Raw genomic sequence first — 13743 nt, forward strand, 5'->3', positions numbered from 1 at the left:
AGGCCACCAGAGCCGGTCCCTGACGTCCCCGTCGTAAGTCGAGTGCACCTGCCGCAACTCGAGAAAATCCAGGAGGTTTTGCCCTCCAGGCGAGATGAGGCCCATTTCCGCTGAGGCTTCTCGAGGCGAATCACGTCTAACCACTGGAACTTCCAAAGGGTCCTTCACACCCTTGCTGCAACTCAAGAAGTTCCCCGACATACCCGTCTCCACTCGAGAGGAAGCACGTGGGGTCCCGCACACATCCAGGGGAGCCCCGTTTCCGCCTCCTAGCTCGAGATGAGGGATCCTTTCCCTGTTTCGTAGGGAAAGAATTCCCGGCGTTCCCGTCGCATCTCAAGAAGAGGCGCTCTCCACAGGAAAGGCGAGAGGAACTCCAGGGTCGTGCCACCATTCCAAGAGTCCCCCAGATGTGTCAGTCCATTCCAGAGGAACCTGTTTTCCCTGCACTGCCTTGACGTTCAAGCCGAGGATCGACTCCCACCACGTGTGCACGTGGGACAGCCCTGTGGGAAAGCCTCGTGGGAAAGCCTCGTGAGAAAGACTCGAGGGAAAACCATAGATCCTTTGATCCACGCGGCGGACTGCGTGACACTGCTGCTACCACTCTGGAGGAAAGCGAAAGTGCATGCCCGCAATCGAGACGAGGACTGACTCCCCTGGGGAGACTCCAGAAGTACCCCAAGATCCATGTCAGCACTGGAGAGGAATCCTCAGGTTCCGGCCCCGACTCCACACAAGGTCTTAGGCCCCGGCATCGACGGGAGAGTAATCCCGAGAGGCCCCCGAGGAACTCGCATGGGGACTGGCCTTTCCTGAGGCCACCAGAGCGGGTCCCTGAGGTCCCCGTCGTAAGTCGAGAGCACCTGCCGTAACTCGAGAAATTCCAGGAGGTTTTGCCCTCCAGGCGAGATGAGGCACATTTCCGCTGAGGCTTCTCGAGGCCAATCACATCTAACCACTGGAACTTCCAAAGGGTCCTTCACACCCTTGCTGCAACTCAAGAAGTTCCCCTACATACCCGTCTCCACTCGAGAGGAAGCACGTGGGGTCCCGCACACATCCAGGGGAGCCCCGTTTCCGCCTCCTAGCTCGAGATGAGGGATCCTTTCCCTCTTTCTTAGGGAAAGAATTCCCGGTGTTCCCGTCGCATCTCAAGAGGAGGCGCTCTCCACAGGAGAGGCGAGAGGAACTCCAGGGTCGTGCCACCATTCCAAGAGACGCCCAGATGGGTCAGTCCATTCCAGAGGAACCTGTTTTCCCTGCACTGCCTTGACGTTCAAGCCGAGGATCGACTCCCACCACCTGTGCACGTGGGACAGCCCTGTGGGAAAGCCTCGTGGGAAAGCCTCGTGGGAAAGACTCGAGGGAAAACCATAGATCCTTTGATCCACGCGGCGGACTGCGTGACACTGCTGCTACCGCTCTGGAGGAAAGCGCAAGTGCATGCCCGCATTCGAGACGAGGACTGACTCCCCTGGGGAGACTCCAGAAGTACCCCAAGATCCATGTCAGCACTGGAGAGGAATCCTCAGGTTCCGGCCCCGACTCCACACAAGGTCTTAGGCCCCGGCATCGACGGGAGAGGAATCCCGAGAGGACCCCGAGGAACTCGCATGGGGACTGGCTTTTCCTGAGGCCACCAGAGCGGGTCCCTGAGGTCCCCGTCGAAAGTCGAGTGCACCTGCCGCAACTCGAGAAAATCCAGGAGGTTTTGCCCTCCAGGCGAGATGAGGCACATTTCGGCTGAGGCTTCTCGAGGCCAATCACATCTAACCACTTGAACTTCCAAAGGGTCCTTCACACCCTTGCTGCTACTCAAGAAGTTCCCCGACATACCCGTCTCCACTCGATAGGAAGCACGTGGTATCCCGCACACATCCAGGGGAGCCCCTTTTCCGCCTCCTAGCTCGAGATGAGGGATCCTTTCCCTGTTTCGTAGGGAAAGAATTCCCGCCGTTCCCGTCGCATCTCAAGAGGAGGCGCTCTCCACCGGAAAGGCGAGAGGAACTCCAGGGTCGTGCCACCATTCCAAGAGTCCCCCAGATATGTCAGTCCATTCCAGAGGAACCTGTTTTCCCTGCACTGCCTTGACGTTCAAGCCGAGGATCGACTCCCACCACCTGTGCACGTGGGACAGCCCTGTGGGAAAGCCTCGTGGGAAAGCCTCGTGGGAAAGACTCGAGGGAAAACCATAGATCCTTTGATCCACGCGGCGGACTGCGTGACACTGCTGCTACCGCTCTGGAGGAAAGCGCAAGTGCATGCCCGCATTCGAGACGAGGACTGACTCCCCTGGGGAGACTCCAGAAGTACCCCAAGATCCATGTCAGCACTGGAGAGGAATCCTCAGGTTCCGGCCCCGACTCCACACAAGGTCTTAGGCCCCGGCATCTAAGGGAGAGGAATCCCGAGAGGTCCCCGAGGAACTCGCATGGGGACTGGCCTTTCCTGAGGCCACCAGAGCGGGTCCCTGAGGTCCCCGTCGTAAGTCGAGAGCACCTGCCGCAACTCGAGAAAATTCAGGAGGTTTTGCCCTCCAGGCGAGATGAGGCCCATTTCCACTGAGGCTTCTCGAGGCTAATCACGTCTAACCACTGGAACTTCCAAAGGGTCCTTCACACCCTTGCTGCAACTCAAGATGTTCCCCGACATACCCGTCTCCACTCGAGAGGAAGCACGTGGGGTCCCGCACACATCCAGGGGAGCCCCGTTTCCGCCTCCTAGCTCGAGATGAGGGATCCTTTCCCTGTTTCGTAGGTAAAGAATTCCCGGCGTTTCCGTCGCATCTCAAGAGGAGGCGCTCTCCACAGGAAAGGCGAGAGGAACTCCAGGGTCGTGCCACCATTCCAAGAGTCCCACAGATGTGTCAGTCCATTCCAGAGGAACCTGTTTTCCCTGCACTGCCTTGACGTTCAAGCCGAGGATCGACTCCCACCACGTGTGCACGTGGGACAGCCTTGTGGGAAAGCCTCGTGGGAAAGACTCGAGGGAAAACCATAGATCCTTTGATCCACGCGGCGGACTGCGTGACACTGCTGCTACCGCTCTGGAGGAAAGCGCAAGTGCATGCCCGCATTCGAGACGAGGACTGACTCCCCTGGGGAGACTCCAGAAGTGCCCCAAGATTCATGTCAGCACTGGAGAGGAATCCTCAGGTTCCGGCCCCGACTCCACACAAGGTCTTAGGCCCCGGCATCGACGGGAGAGGAATCCCGAGAGGCCCCCGAGGAACTCGCATGGGGACTGGCCTTTCCTGAGGCCACCAGAGCGGGTCCCTGAGGTCCCCGTCGTAAGTGGAGAGCACCTGCCGTAACTCGAGAAAATCCAGGAGGTTTTGCCCTCCAGGCGAGATGAGGCCCATTTCCGCTGAGGCTTCTCGAGGCCAATCACATCTAACCACTGGAACTTCCAAAGGGTCCTTCACACCCTTGCTGCAACTCAAGAAGTTCCCCGACATACCCGTCTCCACTCGATAGGAAGCACGTGGTATCCCGCAGACATCCAGGGGAGCCCCGTTTCCGGCTCCTAGCTCGAAATGAGGGATCCTTTCACTGTTTCGTAGGGAAAGAATTCCCGGCGTTCCCGTCGCATTTCAAGAGGAGGCGCTCTCCACAGGAAAGGCGAGAGGAACTCCAGGGTCGTGCCACCATTCAAAGAGTCCCCCAGATGTGTCAGTCCATTCCAGAGGAACCTGTTTTCCCTGCACTGCCTTGACGTTCAAGCCAAGGATCGACTCCCACCACGTGTGCACGTGGGACAGCCCTGTGGGAAAGCCTCGTGGGAAAGCCTCGTGGGAAAGACTCGAGGGAAAACCATAGATCCTTTGATCCACGCGGCGGACTGCGTGACACTGCTGCTACCGCTCTGGAGGAAAGCGCAAGTGCATGCCCGCATTCGAGACGAGGACTGACTCCCCTGGGGAGACTCCAGAAGTACCCCAAGATCCATGTCAGCACTGGAGAGGAATCCTCAGGTTCCGGCCCCGACTCCACACAAGGTCTTAGGCCCCGGCATCGACGGGAGAGGAATCCCGAGAGGCCCCCGAGGAACTCGCATGGGGACTGGCCTTTCCTGAGGCCACCAGAGCGGGTCCCTGTGGTCCCCGTCGTAAGTCGAGAGCACCTGCCGCAACTCGAGAAAATCCAGGAGGTTTTGCCCTCCAGGCGAGATGAGGCCCATTTCCGCTGAGGCTTCTCGAGGCTAATCACGTCTAACCACTGGAACTTCCAAAGGGTCCTTCACACCCTTGCTGCAACTCAAGAAGTTCCCCGACATACCCGTCTCCACTCGAGAGGAAGCACGTGGGGTCCCCCACACATCCAGGGGAACCCCGATTCCGCCTCCTAGCTCGAGATGAGGGATCCTTTCCCTGTTTCGTAGGGAAAGAATTCCCGGCGTTCCCGTCGCATCTCAAGAGGAGGCGCTCTCCACAGGAAAGGCGAGAGGAACTCCAGGGTCGTGCCACCATTCCAAGAGTCCCCCAAATGTGTCAGTCCATTCCAGAGGAACCTGTTTTCCCTGCACTGCCTTGACGTTCAAGCCGAGGATCGACTCCCACCACGTGTGCACGTGGGACAGCCCTGTGGGAAAGCCTCGTGGGAAAGCCTCGTGAGAAAGACTCAAGGGAAAACCATAGATCCTTTGATCCACGCGGCGGACTGCGTGACACTGCTGCTATCGCTCTGGAGGAAAGCGCAAGTGCATGCCCGCATTCGAGACGAGGACTGACTCCCCTGGGGAGACTCCAGAAGTACCCCAAGATCCATGTCAGCACTGGAGAGGAATCCTCAGGTTCCGGCCCCGACTCCACACAAGGTCTTAGGCCCCGGCATCGACGGGAGAGGAATCCCGAGAGACCCCCGAGGAACTCGCATGGGGACTGGCCTTTCCTGAGGCCACCAGAGCGGGTCCCTGAGGTCCCCGTCGTAAGTCGAGAGCACCTGCCGCAACTCGAGAAAATCCAGGAGGTTTTGCCCTCCAGGCGAGATGAGGCCCATTTCCGCTGAGGCTTCTCGAGGCTAATCACGTCTAACCACTGGAACTTCCAAAGGGTCCTTCACACCCTTGCTGCAACTCAAGAAGTTCCCCGACATACCCGTCTCCACTCGAGAGGAAGCACGTGGGGTCCCGCACACATCCAGGGGAGCTCCGTTTCCGCCTCCTAGCTCGAGATGAGGGATCCTTTCCCTGTTTCGTAGGGAAAGAATTCCCGGCGTTCCCGTCGCATCTCAAGAGGAGGCGCTCTCCACAGGAAAGGCGAGAGGAACTCCAGGGTCGTGCCACCATTCCAAGAGTCCCCCAGATATGTCAGTCCATTCCAGAGGAACCTGTTTTCCCTGCACTGCCTTGACGTTCAAGCCGAGGATCCACTCCCACCACGTGTGCACGAGGGACAGCCCTGTGGGAAAGCCTCGTGGGAAAGCCTCGTGGGAAAGACTCGAGGGAAAACCATAGAGCCTTTGATCCACGCGGCGGACTGCGTGACACTGCTGCTACCGCTCTGGAGGAAAGCGCAAGTGCATGCCCGCATTCGAGACGAGGACTGACTCCCCTGGGGAGACTCCAGAAGTACCCCATGATCCATGTCAGCACTGGAGAGGAATACTCAGGTTCCGGCCCCGACTCGACACAAGGTCTTAGGCCCCGGCATCAATGGGAGAGGAATCCCGAGAGGCCCCCGAGGAACTCGCATGGGGACTGGCCTTTCCTGAGGTCACCAGAGCGGGTCACTGATGTCCCCGTCGTAAGTCGAGAGCACATGCCGCAACTCGAGAAAATCCAGGAGGTTTTGTCCTCCAGGCGAGATGAGGCCCATTTCCGCTGAGGCTTCTCGAGGCTAATCACATCTAACCACTGGAACTTCCAAAGGGTCCTTCACACCCTTGCAGCAACTCAAGAAGTTCCCCTACATACCCGTCTCCACTCGAGAGGAAGCACGTGGGGTCCCGCACACATCCAGGGAAGCCCCGTTTCCGCCTCCTAGCTCGAGATGAGGGATCCTTTCCCTGTTTCGTAGGAAAGAATTCCCGGCGTTCCCGTCGCATCTCAAGAGGAGGCGCTCTCCACAGGAAAGGCGAGAGGAACTCCAGGGTCGTGCCACCATTCCAAGAGTCCCCCAGATGTGTCAGTCCATTCCAGAGGAACCTGTTTTCCCTGCACTGCCTTGACGTTCAAGCCGAGGATCGACTCCCACCACGTGTGCACGTGGGACAGCCCTGTGGGAAAGCCTCGTGGGAAAGCCTCTTGGGAAAGACTCAAGGGAAAATCATAGATCCTTTGATCCACGCGGCGGACTGCGTGACACTGCTGCTACCGCTCTGGAGGAAAGCGCAAGTGCATGCCCGCATTCAAGACGAGGACTGACTCCCCTGGGGAGACTCCAGAAGTACCCCAAGATCCATGTCAGCACTGGAGAGGAATCCTCAGGTTCCGGCCCCGACTCCACACAAGGTCTTAGGCCCCGGCAACGACGGGAGAGGAATCCCGAGAGGCCCCCGAGGAACTCGCATGGGGACTGGCCTTTCCTGAGGCCACCAGAGCGGGTCCCTGAGGTCCCCGTCGTAAGTCGAGAGCACCTGCCGCAACTCGAGAAAATTCAGGAGGTTTTGCCCTCCAGGCGAGATGAGGCCCATTTCCGCTGAGGCTTCTCGAGGCTAATCACGTCTAACCACTGGAACTTCCAAAGGGTCCTTCACACCCTTGTTGCAACTCAAGAAGTTCCCCGACATACCCGTCTCCACTCGAGAGGAAGCACGTGGGGTCCCGCACACATCCAGCGGAGCCCCGTTTCCGCCTCCTAGCTCGAGATGAGGGATCCTTTTCCTGTTTCGTAGGGAAAGAATTCCCGGCGTTCCCGTCGCATCTCAAGAGGAGGCGCTCTCCACAGGAAAGGCGAGAGGAACTCCAGGGTCGTGCCACCATTCCAAGAGTCGCCCAAATGTGTCAGTCCATTCCAGAGGAACCTGTTTTCCCTGCACTGCCTTGACGTTCAAGCCGAGGATCGACTCCCACCACGTGTGCACGTGGGACAGACCTGTGGGAAAGCCTCGTGGGAAAGCCTCGTGGGAAAGACTCGAGGGAAAACCATAGATCCTTTGATCCACGCGGCGGACTGCGTGACACTGCTGCTACCGCTCTGGAGGAAAGCGCAAGTGCATGCCCGCATTCGAGACGAGGACTGACTGCCCTGGGGAGACTCCAGAAGTACCCCAAGATCCATGTCAGCACTGGAGAGGAATCCTCAGGTTCCGGCCCCGACTCCACACAAGGTCTTAGGCCCCGGCATCGATGGGAGAGGAATCCCGAGAGGCCCCCGAGGAACTCGCATGGGGACTGGCCTTTCCTGAGGTCACCAGAGCGGGTCACTGATGTCCCCGTCGTAAGTCGAGAGCACATGCCGCAACTCGAGAAAATCCAGGAGGTTTTGCCCTCCAGGCGAGATGAGGCCCATTTCCGCTGAGGCTTCTCGAGGCTAATCACATCTAACCACTGGAACTTCCAAACGGTCCTTCACACCCTTGCTGCAACTCAAGAAGTTCCCCTACATACCCGTCTCCACTCGAGAGGAAGCACGTGGGGTCCCGCACACATCCAGGGGAGCCCCGTTTCCGCCTTCTAGCTCGAGATGAGGGATCCTTTCCCTGTTTCGTAGGAAAGAATTCCCGGCGTTCCCGTCGCATCTCAAGAGGAGGCGCTCTCCACAGGAAAGGCGAGAGGAACTCCAGGGTCGTGCCACCATTCCAAGAGTCCCCCAGATGTGTCAGTCCATTCCAGAGGAACCTGTTTTCCCTGCACTGCCTTGACGTTCAAGCCGAGGATCGACTCCCACCACGTGTGCACGTGGGACAGCCCTGTGGGAAAGCCTCGTGGGAAAGCCTCTTGGGAAAGACTCAAGGGAAAATCATAGATCCTTTGATCCACGCGGCGGACTGTGTGACACTGCTGCTACCGCTCTGGAGGAAAGCGCAAGTGCATGCCCGCATTCAAGACGAGGACTGACTCCCCTGGGGAGACTCCAGAAGTACCCCAAGATCCATGTCAGCACTGGAGAGGAATCCTCAGGTTCCAGCCCCGACTCCACACAAGGTCTTAGGCCCCGGCAACGACGGGAGAGGAATCCCGAGAGGCCCCCAAGGAACTCGCATGGGGACTGGCCTTTCCTGAGGCCACCAGAGCTGGTCCCTGAGGTCCCCGTCGTAAGTCGAGAGCACCTGCCGCAACTCGAGAAAATCCAGGAGGTTTTGCCCTCCAGGCGAGATGAGGCCCATTTCCGCTGAGGCTTCTCGAGGCTAATCACATCTAACCACTGGAACTTCCAAAGGGTCCTTCACACCCTTGCTGCAACTCAAGAAGTTCCCCGACATACCCGTCTCCACTCGAGAGGAAGCACGTGGGGTCCCGCACACATCCAGGGGAGCCCCGTTTCCGCCTCCTAGCTCGAGATGAGGGATCCTTTCCCTGTTTCTTAGGGAAAGAATTCCCGGCGTTCCCGTCGCATCTCAAGAGGAGGCGCTCTCCACAGGAGAGGCGAGAGGAACTCCAGGGTCGTGCCACCATTCCAAGAGACGCCCAGATGGGTCAGTCCATTCCAGAGGAACCTGTTTTCCCTGCACTGCCTTGACGTTCAAGCCGAGGATCGACTCCCACCACCTGTGCACGTGGGACAGCCCTGTGGGAAAGCCTCGTGGGAAAGCCTCGTGGGAAAGACTCGAGGGAAAACCATAGATCCTTTGATCCACGCGGCGGACTGCGTGACACTGCTGCTACCGCTCTGGAGGAAAGCGCAAGTGCATGCCCGCATTCGAGACGAGGACTGACTCCCCTGGGGAGACTCCAGAAGTACCCCAAGATCCATGTCAGCACTGGAGAGGAATCCTCAGGTTCCGGCCCCGACTCCACACAAGGTCTTAGGCCCCGGCATCTAAGGGAGAGGAATCCCGAGAGGTCCCCGAGGAACTCGCATGGGGACTGGCCTTTCCTGAGGCCACCAGAGCGGGTCCCTGAGGTCCCCGTCGTAAGTCGAGAGCACCTGCCGCAACTCGAGAAAATTCAGGAGGTTTTGCCCTCCAGGCGAGATGAGGCCCATTTCCACTGAGGCTTCTCGAGGCTAATCACGTCTAACCACTGGAACTTCCAAAGGGTCCTTCACACCCTTGCTGCAACTCAAGATGTTCCCCGACATACCCGTCTCCACTCGAGAGGAAGCACGTGGGGTCCCGCACACATCCAGGGGAGCCCCGTTTCCGCCTCCTAGCTCGAGATGAGGGATCCTTTCCCTGTTTCGTAGGTAAAGAATTCCCGGCGTTTCCGTCGCATCTCAAGAGGAGGCGCTCTCCACAGGAAAGGCGAGAGGAACTCCAGGGTCGTGCCACCATTCCAAGAGTCCCACAGATGTGTCAGTCCATTCCAGAGGAACCTGTTTTCCCTGCACTGCCTTGACGTTCAAGCCGAGGATCGACTCCCACCACGTGTGCACGTGGGACAGCCTTGTGGGAAAGCCTCGTGGGAAAGACTCGAGGGAAAACCATAGATCCTTTGATCCACGCGGCGGACTGCGTGACACTGCTGCTACCGCTCTGGAGGAAAGCGCAAGTGCATGCCCGCATTCGAGACGAGGACTGACTCCCCTGGGGAGACTCCAGAAGTGCCCCAAGATCCATGTCAGCACTGGAGAGGAATCCTCAGGTTCCGGCCCCGACTCCACACAAGGTCTTAGGCCCCGGCATCGACGGGAGAGGAATCCCGAGAGGCCCCCGAGGAACTCGCATGGGGACTGGCCTTTCCTGAGGCCACCAGAGCGGGTCCCTGAGGTCCCCGTCGTAAGTGGAGAGCACCTGCCGTAACTCGAGAAAATCCAGGAGGTTTTGCCCTCCAGGCGAGATGAGGCCCATTTCCGCTGAGGCTTCTCGAGGCCAATCACATCTAACCACTGGAACTTCCAAAGGGTCCTTCACACCCTTGCTGCAACTCAAGAAGTTCCCCGACATACCCGTCTCCACTCGATAGGAAGCACGTGGTATCCCGCAGACATCCAGGGGAGCCCCGTTTCCGGCTCCTAGCTCGAAATGAGGGATCCTTTCACTGTTTCGTAGGGAAAGAATTCCCGGCGTTCCCGTCGCATCTCAAGAGGAGGCGCTCTCCACAGGAAAGGCGAGAGGAACTCCAGGGTCGTGCCACCATTCAAAGAGTCCCCCAGATGTGTCAGTCCATTCCAGAGGAACCTGTTTTCCCTGCACTGCCTTGACGTTCAAGCCAAGGATCGACTCCCACCACGTGTGCACGTGGGACAGCCCTGTGGGAAAGCCTCGTGGGAAAGCCTCGTGGGAAAGACTCGAGGGAAAACCATAGATCCTTTGATCCACGCGGCGGACTGCGTGACACTGCTGCTACCGCTCTGGAGGAAAGCGCAAGTGCATGCCCGCATTCGAGACGAGGACTGACTCCCCTGGGGAGACTCCAGAAGTACCCCAAGATCCATGTCAGCACTGGAGAGGAATCCTCAGGTTCCGGCCCCGACTCCACACAAGGTCTTAGGCCCCGGCATCGACGGGAGAGGAATCCCGAGAGGCCCCCGAGGAACTCGCATGGGGACTGGCCTTTCCTGAGGCCACCAGAGCGGGTCCCTGAGGTCCCCGTCGTAAGTCGAGAGCACCTGCCGCAACTCGAGAAAATCCAGGAGGTTTTGCCCTCCAGGCGAGATGAGGCCCATTTCCGCTGAGGCTTCTCGAGGCTAATCACGTCTAACCACTGGAACTTCCAAAGGGTCCTTCACACCCTTGCTGCAACTCAAGAAGTTCCCCGACATACCCGTCTCCACTCGAGAGGAAGCACGTGGGGTCCCCCACACATCCAGGGGAACCCCGATTCCGCCTCCTAGCTCGAGATGAGGGATCCTTTCCCTGTTTCGTAGGGAAAGAATTCCCGGCGTTCCCGTCGCATCTCAAGAGGAGGCGCTCTCCACAGGAAAGGCGAGAGGAACTCCAGGGTCGTGCCACCATTCCAAGAGTCCCCCAAATGTGTCAGTCCATTCCAGAGGAACCTGTTTTCCCTGCACTGCCTTGACGTTCAAGCCGAGGATCGACTCCCACCACGTGTGCACGTGGGACAGCCCTGTGGGAAAGCCTCGTGGGAAAGCCTCGTGAGAAAGACTCGAGGGAAAACCATAGATCCTTTGATCCACGCGGCGGACTGCGTGACACTGCTGCTACCGCTCTGGAGGAAAGCGCAAGTGCATGCCCGCATTCGAGACGAGGACTGACTCCCCTGGGGAGACTCCAGAAGTACCCCAAGATCCATGTCAGCACTGGAGAGGAATCCTCAGGTTCCGGCCCCGACTCCACACAAGGTCTTAGGCCCCGGCATCGACGGGAGAGGAATCCCGAGAGACCCCCGAGGAACTCGCATGGGGACTGGCCTTTCCTGAGGCCACCAGAGCGGGTCCCTGAGGTCCCCGTCGTAAGTCGAGAGCACCTGCCGCAACTCGAGAAAATCCAGGAGGTTTTGCCCTCCAGGCGAGATGAGGCCCATTTCCGCTGAGGCTTCTCGAGGCTAATCACGTCTAACCACTGGAACTTCCAAAGGGTCCTTCACACCCTTGCTGCAACTCAAGAAGTTCCCCGACATACCCGTCTCCACTCGAGAGGAAGCACGTGGGGTCCCGCACACATCCAGGGGAGCCCCGTTTCCGCCTCCTAGCTCGAGATGAGGGATCCTTTCCCTGTTTCGTAGGGAAAGAATTCCCGGCGTTCCCGTCGCATCTCAAGAGGAGGCGCTCTCCACAGGAAAGGCGAGAGGAACTCCAGGGTCGTGCCACCATTCCAAGAGTCCCCCAGATGTGTCAGTCCATTCCAGAGGAACCTGTTTTCCCTGCACTACCTTGACGTTCAAGCCGAGGATCGACTCCCACCACGTGTGCACGTGGGACAGCCCTGTGGGAAAGCCTCGTGGGAAAGCCTCGTGGGAAAGACTCGAGGGAAAACCATAGATCCTTTGATCCACGCGGCGGACTGCGTGACACTGCTGCTACCGCTCTGGAGGAAAGCGCAAGTGCATGCCCGCATTCGAGATGAGGACTGACTCCCCTGGGGAGACTCCAGAAGTACCCCAAGATCCATGTCAGCACTGGAGAGGAATCCTCAGGTTCCGGCCCCGACTCCACACAAGGTCTTAGGCCCCGGCATCGACGGGAGAGGAATCCCGAGAGGCCCCCGAGGAACTCGCATGGGGACTGGCCTTTCCTGAGGCCACCAGAGCGGGTCCCTGAGGTCCCCGTCGTAAGTCGAGAGCACCTGCCGCAACTCGAGAAAATCCAGGAGGTTTTGCCCTCCAGGCGAGATGAGGCCCATTTCCGCTGAGGCTTCTCGAGGCCAAACACATCTAACCACTGGAACTTCCAAAGGGTCCTTCACACGCTTGCTGCAACTCAAGAAGTTCCCCGACATACCCGTCTCCACTCGAGAGGAAGCACGTGGTGTCCCGCACACATCCAGGGGAGCCCCGTTTCCGCCTCCTAGCTCGAGATGAGGGATCCTTTCCCTGTTTCGTAGGGAAAGAATTCCCGGCGTTCCCGTCGCATCTCAAGAGGAGGCGCTCTCCACAGGAAAGGCGAGAGGAACTCGAGGGTCGTGCCACCATTCCAAGAGCCCCCAAATGTGTCAGTCCATTCCAGAGGAACCTGTTTTCCCTGCACTGCCTTGACGTTCAAGCCGAGGATCGACTCCCACCACGTGTGCACGTGGGACAGCCCTGTGGGAAAGCCTCGTGGGAAAGCCTCGTGGGAAAGACTCGAGGGAAAACCATAGAACATTTGATCCTCGCTGCGGACTGCGTGACACTGCTGCTACCGCTCTGGAGGAAAGCACAAGTGCATGCCCGCATTCGAGACGAGGACTGACTCCCCTGGGGAGACTTCAGAAGTACCCCAAGATCCATGTCAGCACTGGAGAGGAATCCTCAGGTTCCGGCCCCGAATCCACACAAGGTCTTAGGCCCCGGCATCGACGGGAGAGGAATCCCGAGAGGCCCCCGAGGAACTCGCATGGGGACTGGCCTTTCCTGAGGCCACCAGAGAGGGTCCCTGAGGTCCCCGTCGTAAGTCGAGAGCACCTGCCGCAACTCGAGAAAATCCAGGAGGTTTTGCCCTCCAGGCGAGATGAGGCCCATTTCCGCTGAGGCTTCTCGAGGCCAATCACATCTAACCACTGGAACTTCCAAAGGGTCCTTCACACCCTTGCTGCTACTCAAGAAGTTCCCCGACATACCCGTCTCAACTCGATAGGAAGCACGTGGTATCCCGCACACATCCAGGGGAACCCCGTTTCCGCCTCCTAGCTCGAGATGAGGGATCCTTTCCCTGTTTCGTAGGGAAAGAATTCCCGGCGTTCCCGTCGCATCTCAAGAGGAGGCGCTCTCCACAGGAAAGGCGAGAGGAACTCCAGGGTCGTGCCACCATTCCAAGAGTCCCCCAGATGTGTCAGTCCATTCCAGAGGAACCTGTTTTCCCTGCACTGCCTTGACGTTCAAGCCGAGGATCGACTCCCACCACGTGTGCACGTGGGACAGCCCTGTGGGAAAGCCTCGTGGGAAACCCTCGTGGGAAAGACTCGAGGGAAAACCATAGATCCTTTGATCCACGCGGCGGACTGCGTGACACTGCTGCTACCGATCTGGAGGAAAGCACAAGTGCATGCCCGCATTCGAGACGAGGACTGACTCCCCTGGGGAGACTCCAGAAGTACCCCA

Source organism: Ovis canadensis, chromosome 11, assembly GCF_042477335.2.
Source record: "Ovis canadensis isolate MfBH-ARS-UI-01 breed Bighorn chromosome 11, ARS-UI_OviCan_v2, whole genome shotgun sequence".
Taxonomy (NCBI): Eukaryota; Metazoa; Chordata; class Mammalia; order Artiodactyla; family Bovidae; genus Ovis; species Ovis canadensis.